We start from the raw sequence: 24,884 nt of genomic DNA on the forward strand, positions 1-24,884 counted from the left end.
TTTTGTTGTAATTTTGCATTGAAAATAAAATAAAATAGATTGCCATTGGACTGTTCCAGCAGGCTGTTCTGATGTGGATGTTTATCTTCCCACCTTTGCCTTATCAATTGCTTTGCAAGAGAAGGGCTTACTTCCACTCTTAAACTTCATACTGCAAATTCCCTTGGGTGGAGGACCTCTCTCTTTGCATTTGCTGATGCTGTAAAAACCAGATGTTGGGAAACTTGTCTCCCACCCCCACCAATGTTGAAGAACTACAACTCCCATCAGCCTCAGTAAATACGGCCCTATGGCAAGCCAAACGTTCCCTCTTGTGGGCCAAAGGTTCCACTGCATTGATGCTGCTGTATGATTACTGTCATTGGGTTTCCACCTGCCCTTGTTTTTTAGTCTCCTAGGTAGCAAAGAAGGCTGTGCTGTTGACTGGGTTTCCCCATGGCTGAGAAGCAGGTCCAGGGGCTGGAGGCTGAATGCCCCATCTGCTGAAACCCTTACGACAACACTTTTTGCACCCCAAGGTCCTTTAGTGCCAATATTCCTTCTGCATCAAGTGCCTGGCTCTTCTCAGCTTGGTGTCCCCAGCCCAGAACCGCTTGCAGTGCTCACTCTGCCGCCACCCTACTGTCCTCCCCTCCGACCAGCCTGTCACTGAGCTGCCCACCAATGAAGCCCTCCTGTGCCTGCTGTGCCTGGAGCCCAACCACATCATCCTGTAGGGTTGGCAGCTGTGCTTGAAGGAGCAGTGCAAGAGCAGGTACTTCCTCTGCCAGCCCAGGGTTTACACCCTGGACCTGGGCCCAGTGAGAGATCCAAGCATTGAGAGCTACTGTGAGCCAAGCCGCCCGGCTAGTGCTACCACTGCCACCACAATCATGCCCAACCACCACCGCTCCCCAATGTGGGCGTGTGCCTGCAACCCCCAGCTCCAGATTTTCACCTACCTGATGGCTCTCATCTTAAGCATGACTTTACTACTCATCTTCTCCATCTTTTGGACGAGGCAGCTCTTTGGGGGCTGGGGGTGAGAGGGACCAGCAGCCTCCTCAGGCGGAAGATGCTGAGGGCAGGGTAGAGGTGGTTGGTGAGCAGCAGCAAAGTGTTGGGAGGACTAGCTTGTGTGTGTCACACAGCCTGCCTTGAGTTCTCCAAGTCAGCTCAAGTGTGCTGGAAGACATTGCCCAGTTATGATTTAAGATTCAAAGCCTGGTCAGATTCTGCCTATAGAACAAGAGAGAGACTGCCATCTTGTCTTTCGCCCCAGACAGCAAAACGGTTTGGACTGCCACTGGGTCCCAGGATTTGACCTTGAGGGTTACTTGTGAGCTTTTAAATAGGGATGGGGATGAGGACATGACAGGGCAATGGGAGCATTTCAACTAACAAACTCGCTGCTTCTTAAGTTGGCTAAAGAGGGTAAGAGGGTGAAAATGGATAATGGGAATATAGCAGGTGTGGAGATGAGAGCTTTTCTCATTCCAGGTGTTGCTGAACTACAACTCCCATAATCTCTGGTCATGATGGGAGCTGTAACACAACCACATCTGGAGGGCCCAAGTTTCCCCATACTTGGAGTAAAGGGACATAGGAATCTGCCTTACAGCCAGGCCATTGGTCCATCTAGCTCCATATTGTCTATGCTGAGTGGCAGCTCTCAAGGGTTTCAGGCAGTGGTCTGTCTTTCTTATTCCTACTTGGAGATTCTGAGGATTGAACCTGGAAACTTCTGCATGTAAGGCTCTACCACTGAGCTATGCTGACCCTCCAAACCAGCCTCTTCCCCTGTGCCAAATGCCTCTGCTGCAGCCAATGAAGAGTTCCCAACATCTAGAGAACATTGACTGCACTGCTGAGTGTGGAACCACCAAGGCTGCAGATCTTAACTGTCCTCTGTCCAGGCTTGAAGATGGTCCTCTGTGTACTCACATCATGCAGGCATGCAATGAAGGCAGGTGCTCAAGGGTTTCTTTCTCCTAGTGTGCGCACTACTGGTTAGAAGGGGGTCAAACGGCAGTGGCATTAAAACTTTTTTATCTACACTGCAGTGTTTTGTTTCAAATTGCATCAGCTTGTAAGAGTGGGGGCTGATAACAGGATCAAAGCAATCTCTTGGATCTTGCAAAAAGGTAGGTTTAGTGTGGACAGGGTGGATTGGGAAAGGGACACACAAAATGAACTTGGGGGGGGCTGCATTGCCTTTCCCTACAAGGAAATGCCAATTCAGGGGTGGAAAATCTTTTCCCCCAACCCAATTACCTCATTCCGTTCTGGGCAACCTTCTGAGCACCACATGCTGGTGGTAGGTGGGGGCAGAGGCAAAAGTGAGTAGGGCAGCTAATGTAAATGTTACCTCTGTACAGCAGGCCAGTTTCTACACACGCCCTTCCATATCCTCCATCTAGGCAAGTGAAATATACTTGGAGTTGAGTGTGGATTTCATGCTCTTTATTCAGCTCATATTAGCGAGGAATGAAAGTTCCCCCACAATATCTGCTTTATATACATTATTTACACAATGGGCCACACGTGATTGGCTAATTCCGGGATTCTCCTGTAGGCCAATCAGGTTGTGGATTCACTTCCACCTGGAGCTGGATTGGGTGGCTCCTGCGGACCAATCATACTGCTGCATTGTTCTAGGACCAATGTGAGAGATAGTAAGTCTGCAGGCTTGAGTTTGCTAGCTGATGCAACTGGCTTATGCAATCAGCCTGCAATACTTTCTATGGAAGTGCTGGGTCAGAAAGACTCAGCAGTAATGTGCTGTCAGTTGATTGGCTGTCATCGGTTTCAGCTGGACTAAAATTTCATTCTAGAGGTAAAGGCTGCGCACTCACTCAACAGCAAGATCTGACGGAGTTGAGACACGTAGTGAAGAAAAGAAGATACAGCACTCAAACTGAAAATTCCTCTCTGCTGGCAGAACATTAGCTTTTTGTCGCTCTCTTAAAACTTTTTCCTTTTTGTCTTCCTCTTTCTTTCTCTTTTCCCTCTCTCTCTTTCTCTCTTTTTCCTGTCTTTTTCCCCACTTTGTCCCTTTTAATTTTTCTTTATTTTTCTTATCACCCCATTTTTTTCTCTTCTCTTATAGTATCTGTTTCGCATTAGTACTTATTTAAAGGTACCCCTGCCCGTACGGGCCAGTCGTGACCGACTCTAGGGTTGCGCGCTCATCTCGCTCAAGAGGCCGGGAGCCGGCGCCGTCTGAAGACACTTCCGGGTCTCGTGGCCAGCGTGACGAAGCTGCAGCTGGCGAGCCAGCACCAGCGCCGCACACGGAAACACTGTTTAGGTTCCCGCTATAAAGCGGTACCTATTTATCTACTTGCACTTAGGGGTGCTTTCGAACTGCTAGGTGGGCAGGAGCTGGGACTGAACGACGGGAGCTCACCCCGCCGCGGGGATTCAAACCGCCGGCCTTACGATCAGCAAGTCCTAGGCACTGAGGTTTTACCCACAACACCACCCGTGTCCCTATTTATTTATGTTCATTTATTTCCCAGCCCCCCTACTTCTTTTTTCTTTTTATTATCAATATGGTTTCATTTAATTAATCAATTATTGGAATTATATTATTATTTGACTGGATAAACTGCACAATATAATTCAGTCTTAAATTAGTGAGTTTTTAAATTTATCAGGTAAAAATTGTAAATGAATTTGGAAGTTATAATTATTAACCTTGCTACTCAGAATTTATGTGAATGAATTTGAAGTATCTTATTATAGACTGAACCACGTATAAATTTGAGAATAAGAAAGTGTATGGTAGGAGCTACATATTTAAAGAGACTAAAGAAATTCCCAGCAATGGCTGGTAAAAAACCTCCTACTGCATCGTTGGCTACACAAGGCACACAAGCAAGGAGAAGCTCTGCTTATGATCTAGATGCAACAGTGGATATCAAGGAATTATTATTGGAATTATGAAAAGACATTGCAGATCTTAACTGTAAATGAAAATGCTAAAATAGTAGAGGATAATTTTATGTCAATGAAGGTTAAATTAGATGAAAATGTTAAAATTACAGCGGATTTATCAGATCAGGTACACAATTTGGTACAAAAAAATTCCGAATTAATAAAAACCGTGCATGACCTTAAAGAGAAATCTCAGAATTTAGAAGAAGGGCAGAAAAAAATACAGCGATAAAGTGCATGCGATAAAATACGAGAGGAAACAGTGGATTTGAGGAAACAACAAGAAGCAATCTGGGACTCTCTGGCAATTTTACAAATGCAGAGAAGATAAAATACATTGAGATTCAGTGGATTATTGGAGGAGACAGAGGAAGTTATAGAGAGAAAAATAGCCAAAGAACTCGCTGTCTGGTTAGAACTTGAGGAATCAGAGGTAACACAAAAAATAGAAAAAGCCTGTAGAGTAAACTCTAAGGTAGCCAAACAAAATAGCTGGAAAAAATTAATAACTTTGAATTTCCCCATTACAGCGATGGAAGTACAGCATTCTATTCAAAGATCAAAATCAGGGTCCTGACAGTCTTCCAGCTGTTTATTATAAAAAAATTAGAAGATGCTTTATCCCTACCCCTAAAAGCTACCGGACTCTTGGAAGGAGAGCTATACCTCGGTCATCCATTAACAAAGAACAGGACTATCAAATATTGCTAACTATAGACCTTTTGCTCTGCTAAACAATGACTATAAGATCTATGCTGATATCATCGCGAACAGATTAAAGATATTGTTGAAGGAGACAATTCACAAAGATCAAACAGGTTTTCTCCGTGGAACATATATGCAATCCAATATAAGAACACTGATAAATGAATACATTTATATTCATAAATGTATAAATATATAAATTTATATATGAATACTTTACAAATTTATAAATGAATACTTGGATCTTAAAATTGATAAACCAGCAGTCATCATGTTTGTCGATTGTCAACACCTTCCCCACTGCCTTTCGCTCCTTCCTGGCATCATTGTCAGGCAACTGTTGAACCTCCTCACAAATCTCAGGTTCGCACTGTGCGAAACCAACCCACGCATTGGTGACCTGAAACCTCTCAGGTGGAATTCCCTTTGTTGCCCGAGATGATCGCCTGGGCACAAACTGGGGTGCTTCTTCTGACCCACTGGGGCCAGCAAGTGTGTCTTCTTCATCAGACGACTCCCCCTCTGACTTGACCCATCTGTGAGCTTTCTCCATTATGCTAACAGGAGATGAAGGCTCACTCTTGGACACTCCTTTAACAACCTGTGGAGACGCCCAACCCTGTTCCTGACCCTGATCATGGACCTGGTCCTCACCAACAGGTTCAGCCTCTGGCTCTCCCTCCTCCTCAGATTCAGACAGACAATCTGAGTGAACGTCAGGGCTCGCTTTGCGCCTTACCCAACCATCCTGCTCACAGAACTCAGCATGTTTACTGATCAGAAGCTTGGTCTGATCACCTTCTGGATATGCGAACCTCCACCCCTTTGTCGCAGGTTCATACCCACAGAAGATCATTTCCTGGTACCTTGGGCCACCCTCCTTCTGCTGAAACTTTGGTACAGGCACCAAGGCTTTCGCACCAAACGCACGGAGGAAATGCACCTGCGGTTTCTGTCCGTGGAGTGCAAAATACGGGGTTTCACCTACCACTGCATTTTAGCACCTGTTCATCGTGAAATTTGCAGATTTAATCGATTCAGCCCAAAACCTCTGAGGCAAACCAGAGTCACACAGCTGAATCTCTGATGCTTGAACCAGAGCTTTACTCCTAAGCTCTGCCACGCCCCTCTCCTGAGGAGAAGTCACCTTGTGATGTATCCCTCTCTGGTGAAAAAAACTCTTTAGAGCAGACCCAGTGACCTCTGAACCTCGGTCACACTTGAACCCTTGCACCTTGGTGGAGAACCGTAGTTCCACCTCTGCAATCCAATCTTTGATCAGTTGCGTTGCGTCCTCCTTCGTTCTCAGCGTGAACGCCCATGCGTTCTGAGTAAAATCATCTGACAGCGTCAGCAGAAACCTGGCCCTGCCCAGACTTGGCTGTGGCATGGGACCAAAAAGGTCTGCGTGCACAAGCTCAAAAGGTTTTGTGGTTACTCTCTCCACCCTGGGATAACTGTATCCCTTGGTCTTGGCTTTCCTGCAAGCCCTGCAATTTAGGGGTTTACCACATTCCTTTACTTTGCACCCTTTAGTGCACTCCGGTAACATCTGGATGTCTTCACAAGAACCATGTGACATTCTCTTGTGCCACACGCAAGCACATGAAACATGAGTGTGAACGGTGGCTTTCCCAGCATTCCCTTCACCCTCCAGAGGTGTTTCCAGAACAAAGAGGTTGTTCTGATTTCTCTCAACACTTACTAGTTGCTTCCCCCCTCTGGAAATTGTACAGACATTCTCTTCAAAACAAACCTTATACCCCTCCTGTAAGAGACAAGGTACAGATAAAAGACAATGTTTTATCCCTGGCGACACGTAGACTTCCAGCTGCGCCTGCAAAACAGAAACATAAACATTTCCAACATCAGACAATGGCTTTTGTAAACCATCTGCAAAGCACACTGATTTCCCAGCTGAAACAGGTTTGCAGTTCCACATCTTGACACCAGGTGTCTCAGTTATGAAATGCCTATTGGCAGCAGAGTCCACAATCCAACGCATCACTTTGTCTTCACTGGAGCTGTCCTTCATTGTTGCCTTAGCAACAGACTTCCCGCTGCCCCCGTCCTTGGGGCCTTGGCAGGTGTCCTCTAAAACCGCCATGGATGCAGATAGCTGATAAGCGCCGTCTTCTCCCTCTGAGCCACGTACTCTCTGCGTCTTCCCACGCCTGCCTCCCTTGCTGGACTGGTTGCCATGGAAACCCAACTGGTTCCCATGGGAAGCGACCTTGGAAACATCCTGCCCTGTCTCCCTTGCTCTCTGGGGGCAGTAGCGACGCAGATGGTCAGGAGAATTGCAAATAAAGCAACGACGAGTGGAAAAAACCTGAACTGTGCCTTCCGCTGGCCTGCCCCCCCCCTCTGCAACTGGATGGGCTCCCTGTGCCAGCTCGGCCCCCTCTTAGGCGGCGTTCCTCCTCGTCACACAAACAACCGGTGGAAAACTTTGCAAACTTGCCTTTGGTCTTCTCTGCCCCCCCAACCTTGCCAGCAGCTCTCCTTGAGGCTGTACTGCATCTGGGGACGTGGCTTTTGGCTTCCGCTGTGGTTTCTCGGCAAACCCTCTCCAGCTCCTGCCAAACAGCCTGAGCACTATCAAGACCCTCTACCAAAGGTAGCTGTGAGGCCTCCAAACTGAGCACTATAGCTTCCAGGGCTTTCTGGTTCCTCCTCTGCGACGCGTGTGCGTTTGCAACATCTGCTGCCGAAGCTCCGGCCGCCGCTTGCTGTGGAGGCCCTCGGACCGCCTCCCACAGACCCTTGGCTACCAGCCATGCCTTCAGCTTCCTGCTCCACTCCTCCCAGTTCTTTCCGTCCAATTTTTCAAATGGGACTGCGTACGATTCATGGCTGTCTGCCATCTTCTCCCCCGGGGCCCAGCGTACTCACGTAACAGCAGTAGCTTCCCAGCTCCCGGTTCAGCAGAGCAGCTCTTCTCCAGCGAGTTCCTCCGCCCTCAGACCCTTGGCAGGACTCCAGCTGGCTTCAGCGTTTCTCCAGCGTCTAGCACACACCGGCAACACACAAACTGCTTCAAAGCGTTTGCGGACCACCCATAACCTATGGAATGTTTGATTTGTAGCTTTTCTTTCTGGAGCCCACACGCTTCCGCTCAGCGCTCTGCTTCCAGGACTTCCCACAGCTACTTGTAGCAGAGTGTACGCAGCGTAGAAACTGTTGCTGTGTGTGTGCGTGTAATAAATCAGGCTTAACGCACGGTGCCTTCCTTATCTTCTAATAGTCTTTATTCGTGTAGAAAACCAACTCAGAACCCTCCTGGTGACAGAGCACTCATTTTTGCCCGTCTCTCCTCCAGTAACGGAACAACACACTGAGACACAGGAAAACACTCCCCTCAGTATACTAAACCACGCCTCAGAATGTGAGACGTCACTCAGAACTTCTTAACCCTGTGAGTTCTGATTCTCTCCACAGATTAACCCTCTCCGTCTGGCCATCTGTTTGAGGGTGGTACACGGAAGAGAGGCACCTCTCAATACCCAGTCCCTTAAGGAAGGCTGCCCAGAACCGGGACGTGAACTGGGGACCCCTATCGGAGATCACTGCATCCGGGAGCCCCAGGGGTCTCTGCCGCGGCACCTTGGTCTGAGCATAAGTCTCACAGTACTGCATGTACTTCTTAATGCCCACCCAAACCCCTGGCCACCAGAAAGCTCAGGCCAGTAGCTGCAGTGTCTTTGCGTATCCCCCATGTCCGGCGGTTCACGTGTCATGGCACTGCTCAAGGACCTAGGTCCGGAGCGGCCCCTCCGGAATGTAGAGCCGGCTGCGATGGTACACACACCCATCCCAGACATCAAGTGGCGCACCCCCTGGTCCCAAAGGCACCGGGACAGTATCCAACCAGTCCTTGGTGAACAGATCCTGTCGAACAACCAGGCGAATCTGTGCCTGAACGTCCTGCTCCCAGGTTCCCTGGAGAAAATTGGTCGAGGTCAACATGGGTGCTGGCTCTGAACCGTCATCCCCAGAGTCCGAGTCCCTCCAGGAAAGAGCGTTGGCTTTCTGTTCTGGGTGCCAGGGCAATAGGCGATCTGGAAATTAAAACATGTGAAGAACAAAGCCCACCGTGCTTAAGGCATTTAATGGCTTGGAAATATTCGAGGTTCCGATGATCCGTGAGGACCTGAACCGGGTGCACCTGAAGCAGGTGGCACCATTCCTCGAACGCCACTTTAATGGCAAGGAGTTCACTATCCCAAATATCATCATTCCGCTCCGCATAAGTAAGCTGGCGGGAAAAGAAGGCACAGGGGTGAAGCGACTGCTGTGGCCCCTGTCTTTGAGACAGCACTGTTGGGATACTGCCAGGGAGACGGGGGCATCAGGCAGGCCCCCAACTGGCTCCGGACAATCACCGGTCTCCCGTGGAACAGCATCAGTCAATTAGCGACACGAGCCTCAGATACTTTCTGAGACTCGTGCACACTCTTCGTCAGAATATGTAAATCATCCACAACGGAAGAGGCAGACAGAGAGAGCATATTTACAGCTTTTTTCAGCGTAGTCAGGAACAAAGGAAAAACATGACTGCTTGCCTTCGTCTCCGGGAAAAACAGCAGTAATACAAAAGCAACATGCAATGAAAGTTCCCAGAGAGAGCTGGAAGTAAACAGGCATGTGATACACAAACCGTTGGTGTGTCTGCTGGGTTTGCATCAACCAAATTCAGCCTGGTTAATACATCAGCAATGTTCTGTGTTTGGTGTACCAGAAAATTACCTGCTTGGTCCCTCTCCACCTGCAGAGAAAGATAGTTGGATATCTCACCAAGTTCCTTCATGTCAAAGTGCTCCTTCAGTTGAGCTAGGGTGCTTTGGTACAAAGCCTGATTCTTCCAAAACAAAAGAAGATCATCAACAAAACATAGAATCATAGAATCATAGAATCATAGAATCATAGAGTTGGAAGAGACCACAAGGGCCATCGAGTCCAACCCCCTGCCAAGCAGGAAACACCATCAGAGCACTCCTGACATATGGTTGTCAAGCCTCTGCTTAAAGACCTCCAAAGAAGGAGACTCCACCACACTCCTTGGCAGCAAATTCCACTGTCGAACAGCTCTTACTGTCAGGAAGTTCTTCCTAATGTTTAGGTGGAATCTTCTTTCTTGTAGTTTGGATCCATTGCTCCGTGTCCTCTTCTCTGGAGCAGCAGAAAACAACCTTTCTCCCTCCTCTATGTGACATCCTTTTATATATTTGAACATGGCTATCATATCACCCCTTAACCTCCTCTTCTCCAGGCTAAACATGCCCAGCTCCCTTAGCCGTTCCTCATAAGGCATCGTTTCCAGGCCTTTGACCATTTTGGTTGCCCTCCTCTGGACACGTTCCAGTTTGTCAATGTCCTTCTTGAACTGTGGTGCCCAGAACTGGACACAGTACTCCAAGTGAGGTCTGACCAGAGCAGAATACAGTGGCACTATTACTTCCCTTGATCTAGATGCTATACTCCTATTGATGCAGCCCAGAATTGCATTGGCTTTTTTAGCTGCCGCGTCACACTGTTGGCTCATGTCAAGGTTGTGGTCAACCAAGACTCCTAGATCCTTTTCACATGTAGTGCTCTCAAGCCAGGTGTCACCCATCTTGTATTTGTGCCTCTCATTTTTTTTGCCCAAGTGCAATACTTTACATTTCTCCCTGTTAAAATTCATCTTGTTTGTTTTGGCCCAGTTCTCTAATCTGTCAAGGTCGTTTTGAAGTGTGATCCTGTCCTCTGGGGTGTTAGCCACCCCTCCCAGTTTGGTGTCATCTGCAAATTTGATCAGGATGCCCTTGAGTCCATCATCCAAGTCGTTGATAAAGATGTTGAATAAGACCGGGCCCAAGACAGAACCCTGTGGCACCCCACTAGTCACTCTTCTCCAGGATGAAGAGGAACCATTGATGAGCACCCTTTGGGTTCGGTCAGTCAGCCAGTTACAAATCCACTGAGTGGTAGCATAGTCAAGACCGCATTTTACCAGCTTCTTTACAAGAATATCATGGGGCACCTTGTCAAATGCCTTGCTGAAATCAAGGTAGGCTACATCCACTGCGTTCCCTTCATCTACCAGGCTTGTAATTCTGTCAAAAAACGAGATCAGGTTAGTCTGACATGACTTATTTTTCAGAAATCCATGCTGACTATTGGTGATCACAGCATTCCTTTCTAGGTGCTCACAGACTGTTTGCTTAATGATCTGCTCCAGAATCTTCCCTGGTATTGATGTCAGACTGACTGGGCGGTAATTATTTGGGTCCTCTCTTTTCCCCTTTTTGAAAATAGGGACAACATTTGCCCTCCTCCAGTCTGCCGGGACTTCGCCTGTTTTCCAGGAATTCTCAAAGATGACTGCCAGTGGTTCTGAAATCACATCTGCCAGTTCTTTTAATACTCTTGGATGCAGTTCATCTGGCCCTGGAGACTTGAATACATCTAGACTAGCCAAGTATTCTTGTACTATCTCCTTAGTTATTCTGGGCTGTGTTTCCTCTGCTGAATCATTTGCTCCAAATTCTTCAGGTCGGGCATTGTTTTCTTTATCGGAGAAGACTGAGGCAAAGAAGGCATTGAGGAGTTCAGCCCTTTCTGTGTCCCCTGTTTGCATTTCACCATCTTCTCCTCTGAGTGACCCCACTGTTTCTTTGTTCTTCCTTTTGCTACGAACATACCCATAAAAGCCTTTTTTGTTGCTTTTAACCTCTCTAGCAAGCCTGAGTTCATTCTGTGCTTTAGCTTTTCTGACTTTGTGTCTACACGTGCTGGCTATTTGTTTGAATTCCTCTTTGGTGGTTTCCCCCCTTTTCCATTTTTTGTACACATCCTTTTTTAATCTTAACTCAGTTAAAAGTTCTTTAGATAGCCACCCTGGCTTCTTTAGGCACCTTCCATGTTTCCGTCTCATTGGTATTGCCTGAAGTTGTGCTTTTACTATCTCCCTCTTAACAAACTCCCAGCCATCATGAACTCCCTTTCCTTTTAGTATTACTGTCCATGGGATCTCACCAAGCACTTCCCTAAGTTTTATGAAGTCGGCTTTCTTAAAGTCGAGAAATTGAGTCCTAGTATGCTTGGCTGCTCCTTTCCGCTGTATAGTAAACTTCAGAAGAGCATGATCACTCGCGCCTAATGATCCTTCCACTACTACCCCACTAACCAGGTCATCAACATTGGTTAGGACCAGATCTAAAATGGCTGTTCCTCTTGTTGCTTCTCCCACTTTCTGGACAATACAGTTTGTTTTGCCCCTCCTCTTTGACAAACACACATGGATCAGCTTTACCTTGGTGAAAACCTAGAGAAAGCAATGTCTCAGTGAGTTTCATGTTCCAACACCTGGCACTCTGCTTGAGACCATATAGGGATTTCCGTAGTTTACAGACTATTCCCTTCTGTACCTCCACTCCATCAGGTGGAAGCATATACAGCTCCCCCCCCCCCAAATCCCGTACAAAAAAGCTGTGTTCACATTGTGTTGAGAAATGTGCAGTTTATCTTCTGCAGCAATCTTGAGCATTAGCCTAATGCTCTCATACTTGATGGTGGGTGAGTAGGTCTCATAGAAATCCTGTCCTGGTGCCTGTGAAAAACCTCTTGCGACCAATCTGGCTTTGTGCCTGGCAACCTTGCCAGTCTGGTCTGTCTTGGCCTTGAAGACCCATTTGCTGCCAACCAGCCTCATTCCTGGTACTACTGGGACTAGCTCCCAGGTTTGGTTCCTATTCAAGGAATCAACTTCAGCCTTCATGGCATTAAGCCAGGGCTCATCATCTTTAGAGGTTAACTCCTGTACATCTTTGAAGCTTGCAGGTTCCCACACCTTCTCTGAGCTACCAAGAACAGCAGTTGCTGTCTTAGCAAACTCATCAGCAAATCTCTTTGGAGGTTTGCCATTTGTGGCCATTTCAGATCTGCGTACTAGATGCAAGTCTTCTGCACTCATCTCCTCTTTCTTAGGAGAAAAGTAGCCAATGGTGAACAGTGGTTCTTCCAGTTCAGTGTCAGACGCATCAGATGGTCTGATTGAGGCCTTTGCGCTCTTGTAGTCTGCTGTGTCATCACTGTCGCTGACCACAGCAGCAGCACCGCCCACTGAGCAGGAATCCGAACTCTGATCAGCTTCCCCTTCTTCCTCATCATCTTCATTCTCCTGTGAGTGACTCTGGAAAATTCCCACATTTCCCCCCCACTTAGGATTGTACTCAACACTCTTTGTGAAGCTAATGGACTTTGAGTCAGTCATGAATACCCTGTATGCACCCCATGAACAAACCATGTGCCCCATGCTTCCCAGGCTTGCTGCTCTGTGGAGTGTGTACCCACATGTCAGAACCAAAGATTCTCATGTGCTTGATGTAAGGTTTCTTACCAAACATTTTCTCATAGGGAGTACAACCAATAGGCGATGACAGTCTCCTGTTGTATGAATAAACAAAAGTATTCAAAGACTCCGCCCAATAGTTCTCAGGGAGATTGGCATCATGCAACAAGGTTTTTAGTCCTTGCAGCAAAGTTTGACTTGCCCGCTCGCAAAGTCCATTCTCCCATGGAGGTCTGGGACTTGAGAGGTCGTGCTGGATTCCCTTCTCAGTCAGGAAAGCTTCAAACTGTTGAGAAGTGAATTCACCGCCTTGATCTGTAAACAAACAGCTAATGCGTTTACTGTGGGCATTTTCCAACCAAGCACAGAACGCCTTGAACCTAGGAAATGCTTCTGACTTCTGCTGGAACATAAACACATGAATGTACCTGGAAAAATAATCAATTAAAACCATTAAGTACCTCGCTCCACCCAAAGAGGGCGCAAGTGTACCAACCAGGTCTGCGTAGACTAGCTGATAGGGTTTGGAAGCCTGTCGGCTAGACACTTTGCCTTTCGGAGCAAACTTCACCTTGTTTTCTGCGCAAGATACACATTTTATGTGAAACTTACAGGGCTTGATGTCCAAACCTGAACCAACCCAGGCATCTTGGCCAGTGCCTGCCAAGATAAATGACCAAATTTTCGATGCACTTCAAATTTTGTGGCACTTCAGGAGAGAGGCTGTAATCTTCCAGAGGAGGAAAAGGTCTGCAATATTCTAAGTTCTCTCCCTGATAGCTGGGACAATCTCGTTCTCACGCTGGAAGCTATGCATGAAGAAGATCTGACTCTGGATTATGTTACTGGCAGGCTGCTGGAGGAATGGCAGAGGCGTGACAGAAAGGAGTTGTCAGCTTCAAGTGCTTCGTCAGGCAATCGGCTTGTGAGGAGTGCAGGCAGCATTTCTGAGGAGAAGCAGCCAAAACAACGTACCCGAGCTACGGCTGGCAAAGAGGCTGCGTTTGCTGTTCGGCGTTGTTACCAGTGTGGTTCTACTCGGCATCTGAGGAAGCAGTGTCCGGAGGAGCCCAAAGCAGCGCAAGCAGCAGAAGAAGTTTGCAAAGAAGAAGCAGACGGCGCAACTTGTGATGGCCGTGGTCGAGTGTCCTGATGAGCGGCGAAACACCTGGATTATTGATTCAGGGAGTTCCCGGCATATTGTTGTTTCAGAGGCATTTTTTGCCAAGAAAGTTGCTACACCACAGAGCCTGGTGGTGTTGGGATATTTCCGTTCCACCTTAAAAGGGAGCAGGCTTTGTGAGTCACAGAGTCTGCGTATTTCCTGTTCACAGGATGTTTATGTTTTCAGTTGCTTTCGTTTCCTTCTTCTTGCCTGAACATACCGATGCAGGCGGTCATGGTTTCTTTGTTCTGACCAACGCTGAATAAACTGTAAATATGCTCTCCTGCTGTGCATCTTTTGCTGTGTGAATTCTGCTGATAGAGTGTGCACCAGCCTAAGAATGCGGCAATCTATTCTTGAGGCTTCGTGTCGCTAATTGCTGATATTGCCTGTCTATGGGAGATCGATGGATCGTCCGGCAACCGAGCTTGGGGGCTCAGATGGACTTTGTCTCCCTGCAGTATCCCAACAACAGGTTTCGGGCCCAGATTCACGGCACTTACAGGAGAGTAAGACTGCGACAGACTGCTGAAAGGTATGTGTTGGAAAAGCGAAAGCAGAGGCTTTTCTGTTTGCCGCGGAAAAGGTCTTTGAACTCCGGCAGACTAATGGGTCTGGGAGCCGAGCCAGAGAATTCGTGATTAATGGGCTGCCGAGATAAGACGTCTTTGAAGGCATAAAGGCTCACGGCTAAAGGAAAAAGCTGGAATGGAGTTTTTCCAAGCTTCTGAGGCCACTGAGTGCCCAAAGTTAAATCGGCACAATTATCAGACCTGGGCAAAATGGTGTGAGAGTTTGCTGCGTCAGTTTGGAGTCTGGCATACTGTGTCTGAAGCCCCTCCAGTTCCTCTGCCAGAGAAATGGAGAGCCCAGAATTCAAGGGCCATAGACGTAATAGTCTTGTCCGTCTCTCTGGAGGAATTAAAGACGCTAGCTGAAAATACGACGGCACGTAAGATGTGGAATGCTTTGAAAAAAGCCCATCTGCCAATCATCCCAGCCCAGAGTTTGAATGCATCGGAGGTCCTGGCTGTTTCCCAGAATGCGAGTGAATGCAGGGATGCTGAGGGCACCGGTTGCAAGCTGCAAGAGGAGCAGACTGTCACGTCATCCCAGGCAGCATTCCAGCCTCCAGGGGGAGCAGAGAAGTCGGCAGCTGTTAGCTCTGTTTCTCGTGAGAACCAAGGTCATCGCCTTAGCAGAGGCCGGAAGGCCAGAGGTAAACAGAGCAAGATGCCTGCAGATGGCCAGAAGCAGAGGGAGGGTGAAGAGCCCATGCCAGTGGAAAACAAGGCTTTGTTTGCTGGCACAGCTTCACCAAAGGCTAAAGGCACGTCTGATGGCCAGGAGCAGGGGGGTGGAAAGCCCAAGCCAGGGAAAAACAAGGCTTTGTTTGTTGGCACAGCTTCACCAAAGGCTAAAGGCTAGCTGCAAAAGCCCACGCCGGTGGGAAACAAGGTTTTACTTGCTGGAAAACCTGCTCCAAAGGCCAAGGCCAGGTTTGTTGTTGACTCTGGTGCCAGTTGCCATCTTTCAAAGGACCGCCATCTGTTTATCTCCTTCACACCTCAAGATGGTGAGATCCACCTGGCTGATGGAAGGACTTTGCAAGTTGCAGGAGTTGGGACTGTGAAACTTGCAAGTCTGCAAACTACCATCAGAGATGTACTTTTTGTTCCAGGAGCTGCGGGCAATTTGCTTAGTGTCCCACAGCTTACTGGGCGTGGTTTTGAGATATCCTTCAAGAGGAGCGTCTGTGTCATCAGGAAAGGCAAAGAGGACATTTTGCATGCAAAGTTTATGGATGGCTTATTCTGTATAACTTATGATAACAATGCTGTTGCTGTCTCAAATGTTGATTCTTGTTGTGTTGCACAAACTAACAAGGTTCTTCATGCAGGATGTATTCACGATGCACATCGAAGATTTTGTCACATGTCTTGGCAAGCGCTGGCTTCCAAACCCTACCAGCTAGTGCACGCAGACCTGGTTGGTCCTCTTGCGCCCTCTTTGGGAGGAGCAAGGTACTTCATGGTTCTAATTGATTCTTTTTCTAGGTACATTCATGTATTTATGCTCGAGCAGAAATCGCAAGCTTTTCCTAGGTTCAAGGCATTCTGTGCTTGGTTGGAGAATGCTCACGGTAAACGTATCGGGTGTTTGTTTACTGATCGAGGCGGGGAGTTCACTTCTCAGCAGTTTGAAGCTTTCCTGACTGAGAAGGGAATCCAGCATGACTTGTCAACGCCTAGATCGCCATGGATGAATGGGCTTGCGAAGCGAGCAAATCAAACGTTGTTGCAAGGACTAAAAGCCTTGTTGCATGATGCCAACCTCCCTGAGAAGTTTTGGGGGGAGGCTCTCTCGTATTTTGTTTATTCTTTTAACAGGAGACTGTCATCACCTATTGGTTGTACTCCCTATGAGAAGATGTTTGGTAAGAAACCTAACGTCAAGCACATGAGAATCTTTGGTTCTGACATGTGGGTACACACCCCACAAAGCAACAAGCTTGGGAAGCGTGGGGCACATGGTTTGTTCATGGGGTACGAAAAAGGTGCATACAGGGTATGGATGACTAACTCTAAGTCCATTAAGTTCACAAGGAGTGTTGAGTACAATCCTAAGTGGGGGGAAAATGTGGGAATTTTCCAGAGTTACCCAGAGGAAGATGTAGGGGATGTGAAAAAAGCAGATCATGCTGAGAAAGCTGAGGATGAGGATGATGATGATCAGAGTTCGGATTCCAGTTCAGTGGGCGGCGCTGCTGCTGGTGTCAGTGACAGTGATGACACAGCAGACTACAAGAGTGCAAAGGCCTCAGTCAGACCATCTGATGCGTCTGACAATGAACTAGAAGAACCACTGTTCACCATTGGTCATTTTTCTCCTAAGAAGGAGGAGATGAGTCCAGAAGACTTGCGTCTGGTTCACAGGTCTGATAGGGCGACCAAAGGCAGACCTCCGAAGAGATTTGCTGATGAGTTTGCTAAGACGGCAACTGCTGTTCTTAGTAGCTCAGAGAAGGTGTGGGAACCTTCAAGCTTCAAAGAGGTTCAAGAGTTAACCTCTAAAGATGCTGAGCCTTGGCTAAATGCCTTGAAGGCTGAAGTTGATTCCTTGAACAGGAACCAAACTTGGGAGCTGGTACCGGCAGTCCCAGGGATGAGACTGGTTGGCAGCAAATGGGTCTTCAAGGCCAAGACAGACCAGAATGGCAAGGTTGTCAGACACAAAGCCAGGTTGGTTGCCAGAGGTTTTTCACAGGTACCAGGACAGGATTACCACGAGACCTACTCGCCCACCGTCAAATATGAGAGCGTTCGGCTGATGCTCAAGATCGCTGCGGAGGAGAAACTCCATGTTACCCATCATGACATTAATACAGCTTTTTTGTACGGGATTTTGGGGGAGGAGCTGTACATGCTTCCACCTGACGGGATGCAGATACAGAAGGGAATGGTCTGTAAACTGCGGAAATCCTTATATGGTCTCAAGCAGAGTGCCAGGTGTTGGAACACAAAACTCACTGAGACGTTGCTTTCTCTAGGTTTTCACCAGGACAAAGCTGATCCGTGTGTGTTTGTCAAGGAGGAGGGGCAAAACAAACTGTATTGTTTATGTTTTGTTGATGATCTTCTGATGTTTTTGAAGAATCAGGCTTTTTACCAAAGCACCCTAGCTCAACTGAAGGAGCACTTTGACATGAAGGATCTTGGTGAGGTATCCAACTATCTTTCTCTGCAGGTGGAGAGGGACCAAGCAGGTAATTTTCTGGTACACCAAACACAGAAAATTGCTGATGTATTAACCAGGTTGAATTTGGTTGATGCAAACCCAGCAGACACACCGATGGTGACAGCTTACCAGGTAGATAGTACTGCTGAAGCGTTTTCTGACACTACGCTGTACAGATGCATTCTAGGCAAGTTGAATTTCATTGCTAGATGTTCAAGACCTGACATTGCTGTAAGCACTAACCTGCTGAGCAGACATGCTAACAATCCTACTGTTCAGGATTGGAAAGCTCTGAAGCGCATAGCCCGCTATTTGAAAGGGACTTTGCACTACAGGCTGAGGTTCACCAGTCAGAAGACTGGAGGTCTTGAAATCTTTGCAGATGCGAGTTTTGGAAGTGACACCACGGATGGTACAAGCACTTCTGGAGTATGCTACATGTACAACCACTGCCTGTTTGACTGGTTGTGCAAAAAGCAGACGACAGTTAGCCTAAGTTCCTGTGAAGCAGAACTCATTGCTCTGTCATTTTCACTCATGGATTGTGAATGGTTGATGCAACTGTTTAAGGACATCGGGGTTTCTGTGAAATGTCCTATACAAGTGTATCAAGACAATAGATCTTGTTTGGCTTTGCTGAACTCGGAGAGTTGCAAGCAAAGAACCAAGTACTTGCAGATTAAGCTACATCGTGCAAGAGAGTGTATTCAGAAAGGACTCATTCAGGTGTCCTACATGCCAGGAAATGAAATTCCTGCTGATCTGTTGTCTAAGGTTGTTAACAGAGAACAACTTAAGGTTTACGTACAAAGGTTGCAATTGGGTTGAACCACAGGTACTACAGGTTACACGGAAAGGGGGAGGATGTTGGGATATTTCCGTTCCACCTTAAAAGGGAGCAGGCTTTGTGAGTCACAGAGTCTGCGTATTTCCTGTTCACAGGATGTTTATGTTTTCAGTTGCTTTCGTTTCCTTCTTCTTGCCTGAACATACCGATGCAGGCGGTCATGGTTTCTTTGTTCTGACCATCGCTGAATAAACTGTAAATATGCTCTCCTGCTGTGCATCTTTTGCTGTGTGAATTCTGCTGATAGAGTGTGCACCAGCCTAAGAATGCGGCAATCTATTCTTGAGGCTTCGTGTCGCTAATTGCTGATATTGCCTGTCTATGGGAGATTGATGGATCGTCCGGCAACCGAGCTTGGGGGCTCAGATGGACTTTGTCTCCCTGGCAGTATCCCAACAGGTGGAAGGGCTTCAGACACTGTGCCACACTCCAAACTTTCTCAATTGGCCCTCGCAGTACCTTGCCCAGGTCTGATAATTGTGGCCATTAAGCTTTGGGCACAGAACCCCATCTGAGGCTTGTAAAAGCTCCATTTCAGCTCTTTACTTCAGCAGTGAGCCTCATTCCCTTCAAAGGCTCTTTATCTCTGGCAGGTCGTAAATTAAGAGGCCTGCTTCTCTCTTGGGCCTAATTACTTGGCTTGGAGTTCAAAGACTCTCTGCCGCAACACAGAAAAGCCTTGCTTTTCTCCACATACCTCTGTCGCTGCCAGGATCTCACAGGCATCAGCAGTCTTACTCTCCTGTAAGCGCCGTGATTCTGGGCCCGAAACCATGTTGTTGGGATACTGCCGGGGAGACGGGGGCATCAGGCAGACCCCCAGCTGGCTCTGGATGATCACTGGTCTCCCGTCAGTCAGTGACACGAGCCTCAGATATGTTCCGAGACTCGTGTACACTCTGTCAGCAGAGTATGTAAATCATCCACAACGGAAGAGGCAGACAGAGAGAGCATATTTACAGCTTTATTCAGCGTAGTCAGGAACAGAGGAAAAACATGACTGCTTGCCTTAGTCTCCGGGAAAAACAGCAGTAATACAAAAGCAACATGCAACAGAAGTTCCCAGCGAGAACTGGAAGTAAACAGGCATGTGATACACAAACGTCGTGCCTGTACCCTTTTAAGGTGGAATTGAACTATATCCTAACATCCACGGCCCCAATCGCCTGGTCCGAGGCGTCCACCTCGAGTATGAAAGGTAGTTGTGAGTCCAGATGGGCCAGGATGGGGGCAGAGGTAAATGCCTCCTTCAGGAACTCAAACACCTCTTGCGCTGCCGGTGTCCACTGAAACGTGGCATCCTTCCGGACGAGGGCGCAAATGGGAGCAACCACATGTGAAAATCCCTGAATGAAGTGGCGGTAGAAGTTGGCAAACCCAATGAACTGTTGTACCCCCTTTACATCCTTGGGGGGGGGCTCCAATCCAGCACCGTCTGCACCTTTCGGGGGTCCATCTGGAGACCTGCAGGGGAGATGATGTATCCCAGGAATTCCATGCGCTCCTGGTGAAAAGCACACTTTTCCAGCTTGGCGTATGTCATGGTATTGCCAGAGAATGAAGGGGAGGAGCAGAGACAGGCAGAGGAAGGGGGGCAGGAAGTGGCGATGGAGGAAAGAAGGGAATGCCAGGAGGAAGGACAGCTCACAGATGTTGGACCAGAGCCTCAACACCACACAGGAAGTTCTGGCACAGACCGCGAAACAATGCCTATTCCGTCTGCCAAAGAAAGGAGAGTGTTAAAGAGGAGGGGACAGAGACATCACATGAAAATTCCACACCTTTTCTGTTGGAGATGGGGCGGGCGTAAGGCACTCCCAGAATCTGAGCCGGAGGATTCAGATGCATGGTTGTAACGTGCTGCTTGTACATATGTAAAATAAAGACTGTATATATGTATCTCTGAGTGAGCAGAGGCATTTCTTGCAGAGAGCGTTCACAAGCCATCTCAGCATTCTGGGAGTCTCAGTTCTCTTCGCAAGGAGAGGGAAGCTGAGCCATGCAAAACCCATCGAAAGACAAAAAAGGTACTGTCAGCGCTGCCCGAGGTCCCAGCTCACAGAAGACCAACGCTGCTTCGTTCTTTAGTATAAAAGTCTTTATTGAAGTTCAGTTTCACTTCCACACGCGCAGCGTGCAACGCTACGTCTCTGACTTTAGACCGCCGAAGCTCCGTCTGAATCTCCTCCCCCCTGACACCAGTTTAAGACTCTAGCCTTACTCCACCTCTTCCTCTGTTCCTTCCTCCTCTGGGTCCGCCTGCCCGTCGGGGTCTCACCCTTCCTAGACTCTTCTGACGCTGAGTCCCCTGACTCTTCCCCCTCCCTCCTTCGGGCTTTAGGACCTGGCTCCCAATCCGGGTTTTCTGCTGTCCCGCGCTCCTGCGCATTTGAACTTGGCGCGCGCGCACAGCCTCCCACTTTCCTTCTGACCGTTACACTTGTGTCACTGCTCCCTCCTTCGGGGAGGCTAGCTGGACCTGACCTCCCCTCCGTTTCCCCACTTTCCGACGGGGGCGTGGTCAGCCCTGACTCATCTTCTCTCCCCGCTGGAGGAGAGGCTGGTCCTGACTCATGTGACTCTGAGTGGGGGAGCTGGTCCTGATCCTCCGCTGCTCCCTTGGGAGTCCCCGCTGGCCCCTTGCTTCTGGTGCGTCCCCCCTGGGACTCCTCTTGTCCTTACCATAGGCGCCCCCTTCTGGGAATCTTCTGATTCGCTGGAGAAGCTCATGGAATCTTTCGGGTCACTGTCATACTCCCCTACGCTCCCCTCGGATTCCTCTCCTTCGCTCTCTATTTGCTCTCTCCCCTGTGCTTCTGCTCCTGAGCCCCTGACAGGTACGTCTGAACAGCCGAAGGGAGCAGCTGGGGGAGCCAGAGGAGGGTTATCGATGGAGGCGGTCTGGCAGCAGAATGTTTTGTTGCAGTCACAAGTTGCGGAACTTGCCAGCAAACTTGACTTGCAAGTTAAATTGTTGGAATCAGAGAGAGCCTCTTCAAAAGAAGGATTCTGGTTTTTCCAATTGCAAACATCCGCGCTTTTAAACGGCACATGTTGCATAGTAAAGGTGCGTGGGGGCCGGTTGCCCTCGGCGTTGAGCGGCTCCAAGGGGTCATACACCTGGCGGAGTGGGGCCACTAAAAAGTGGGGTTAGGCAATGCAGGGTATAATCCCACAGGAATGGGGTTTCCCCGCACAAGTTTTTTCCCCAAATACTTTTATTCATGCCTGAAAAATATTTTATATAACTTGCCCCCTTTCCATCAGCATGATCTTCACTGACACAAAGATGAAGTACGTTAACCAGGTAACACAGGTGATAATCTGGCATCTGAACTCATTCACACAAACAGAAAGCTTAAAAGCACATAAGTATTTGTTTGAGCTATTGTTGTCATCACAGCAAGTGTAAAGTCAGACGTAGTTTTTCTCATTTAACAGTATAAGGTCTCCCTGCTGAAAACATGTACAAGATGCTGGCTTTTCTCAAGGTTAAATGTGATTACAGCATATACACACACAAATTGCAGGCAGAGATTAAATCACAAAATAATGAGATCCTCTCGGAAGGTAGCATACTACTGTGATTATCCTACCTTTGCCTCTAAGATATGCTTCTGTTTTAAATTCTTTCTGCAGAATATTCACTGCAAAAGGGAGTTTTGTTGGGCTGCACTTGAAAGTTGATTGACTTTTTAAATAAACTGTAGGACAGTCTGACAGTTTCCCCCTATTATTATTTATCTGCAAGTAATTTTAATCTTGATATACATATTCATGTACTTAATTGACTTGGGACAGTGGTTCAGTTAAAATTAGGGCACTACAATAGGTTAAGTGCTACCTGCTGTATGGCTGAATTTTCTTATAAGAAAACATCTGATAACAGTTTGAAACGGTATTCCTATTAAACAGGAGGAATAAGCATCTAATGTTGACTTTCAGATAAGTGACATCAGAACTCAAAGAAACAGCAAAGAAAGAGCGCACACTGTATTCAGAATGTTTAAGAACCCACAATAGACACTGACTTGATGACCATGCTGAGTAAGTATAAACTCATTTCTGCATCTGAATGGCACACAGAAGGAAACAGAGTGCAACTCAACTTTTAACACCAACTTTTTGCATATTTACCGTATTTTTCGTCCCATAGGACGCTCCGTCCCATAGGACGCACCTAGTTTTTTTTTGGGGGGGGAAATAAAGGAAATCTCCCCCCCTTTATTTCCCTCCCAAAAGCAGGTCAGGGAAACCGAACCAGGTCGAGGAACAGCGGGATGGCGGCGCTGCGCCTCCCTGCTGTCCCCCGAGCTTGTGGGGCTGGCCGATGTCTGCCTGGCGCGAGGGGCGCTCTGCTTCAGGGTGCCCCGTCCGCCCGGCGGCAGGCTGCTATCCGCAGCGTGGGGAGCCCTGCGGGGAACTCCTGCAGGGCTCCCCACGCTGCGGATGTCTGTGAATTTAAATGTGAGCAAAATGATGCCAGCACATACAATAAGTTGCACCTGGCACCACAACTGGGTGCAGGTGGACGTCAACTCAGGCCCAATAACTACTACTGAACCATTAGGGCCCCACTGAATGCTTTGGTAAAGGTGTGGCAGAAGATTCTTTGCTTTCTGTCAGCGCCCTCGGCTGCTGAACAAACCAACCCCTGGTGCAGTTGGTGCATGGAGGGGGCCAAATTACTCCTCCCTCCTCTTCTTCTGGAGCTGGCAGGACCGGCGGCTTACTGCTCCAGTAACAACCAAAGTTTTAAAAACAATAAACGGCACATTTTCCCAAGAGAACATATGTCTTGGAGTTGCATATAATCCCCACCAAGTGTCAGCAACTAGCAGATATTACTCAGAAATTTCAAAATTAATGCCCAAATAGTTCAAAGGGAAAGGGGAATGGTTGCTGCTCACAATTCCTAAAGTTACTCCAAACCAATATATTTTCCTCCCCTGGGTGGCCGCAAATATAAACTTGAAAGTCTTTTGATACATTAATATAAAGGTTCGAATTGCACACCCATTTCTTTGATTTCATTTACACCTTACATACTTCAGATAAAAATAGTTCTGGGGAAAATGCAGTTACAGTCAAAACACAAAATTCTTCCTCTTCCAATTATTCACCATGGTTCGGCAGCATACAGAATCCTAGCCAGTTTTTCAAAACTTGTATAGTTTAAATACAGAAACCAAACCAGAGATAGCTTGCATTTTGAGCATTGGCACAGATGTGGATTAATTCTTTTAAAAGCTGTTTTTACTCATGAAAACCTCAACCAAGGATCTGAGTGTATTTTAACAGCACATGCAAGACAGTGACTAAGTGTGCTGCTGGTCACACACAGCCTCTATGCAATTCAGCTTTTACTATATTTAGTAAATTCTCTCAATAATAGCATCTGAATATATTAATTTCATTAATACTAATCAGCATAAACACTCAACCGTCTTTACAACACACTAAGCAACTTTTCTCCTGTTCCAACATTCTCACTTCTCTCCTGATCTGCATGATCATGGGATTTAAAATCCCCAATCATCTCCCTTTGTAGCATTCTTCCAATTATCCAGAAAACACACACACACTGCAAGGGGGTCGATTTACTGCTTTGTCCCCCCATGATTTGGGAAACTCCGTTCACCTAATGTAATTTCTCACTCAGTCACCTTTCTCCATGTCCTGTTGGTGGCCTGGACGGACTCGCGTCGCCAGGAACCGCACTTCAAGGACCACACTTCGCTTCGCCAGTGGCCCTGAGCCCCAACGTCTCATGCACTCAAACATTCATTGGAGTGTCCCCATGCACATACAAACCCCATGCACCTCCCCCAATCACCTTTACCCACCAACTTCCCAGAACCGGCGGCACTTTACTGCTCTCTACCGGAAACCGGTGGCACTTTACTGCCCTACCAGTTGGGGCTGATCAGATCCCTGGCTCCCACAAAATAAGCGGTGGAGCTTACCTTTCCCTTGGGTACCCTTTTCCCGTGCGGCCGCTGTCTCTTTCTCTCGCCGCTGCAGCGTCTCCACTCAGGAACGGGGTGGCCGATTCCTCCTGTGAACTGGTAGGATGGAGCCGCCGACGCCGATCCGAGCTGTTCGCCTGCAGTGATGCCTCGGACCTTCATCCCTCATCCTCGGGGAACACGGATTCCCGGCCAATGCACCAAGAA

The 24,884-nt window shown here is 47.8% G+C and overlaps 1 pseudogene; it reads left to right on the forward strand.

Annotated features, from left to right (window-relative positions):
* The first annotated feature begins 435 nt into the window (after positions 1-435).
* On the forward strand, positions 436-1,025 carry LOC128406115 (E3 ubiquitin-protein ligase RNF183-like; annotated as a pseudogene).
* Positions 1,026-24,884: the final 23,859 nt, after the last annotated feature.

The sequence above is a fragment of the Podarcis raffonei genome, chromosome W (assembly GCF_027172205.1).
Source record: "Podarcis raffonei isolate rPodRaf1 chromosome W, rPodRaf1.pri, whole genome shotgun sequence".
NCBI classification, from domain to species: domain Eukaryota; kingdom Metazoa; phylum Chordata; class Lepidosauria; order Squamata; family Lacertidae; genus Podarcis; species Podarcis raffonei.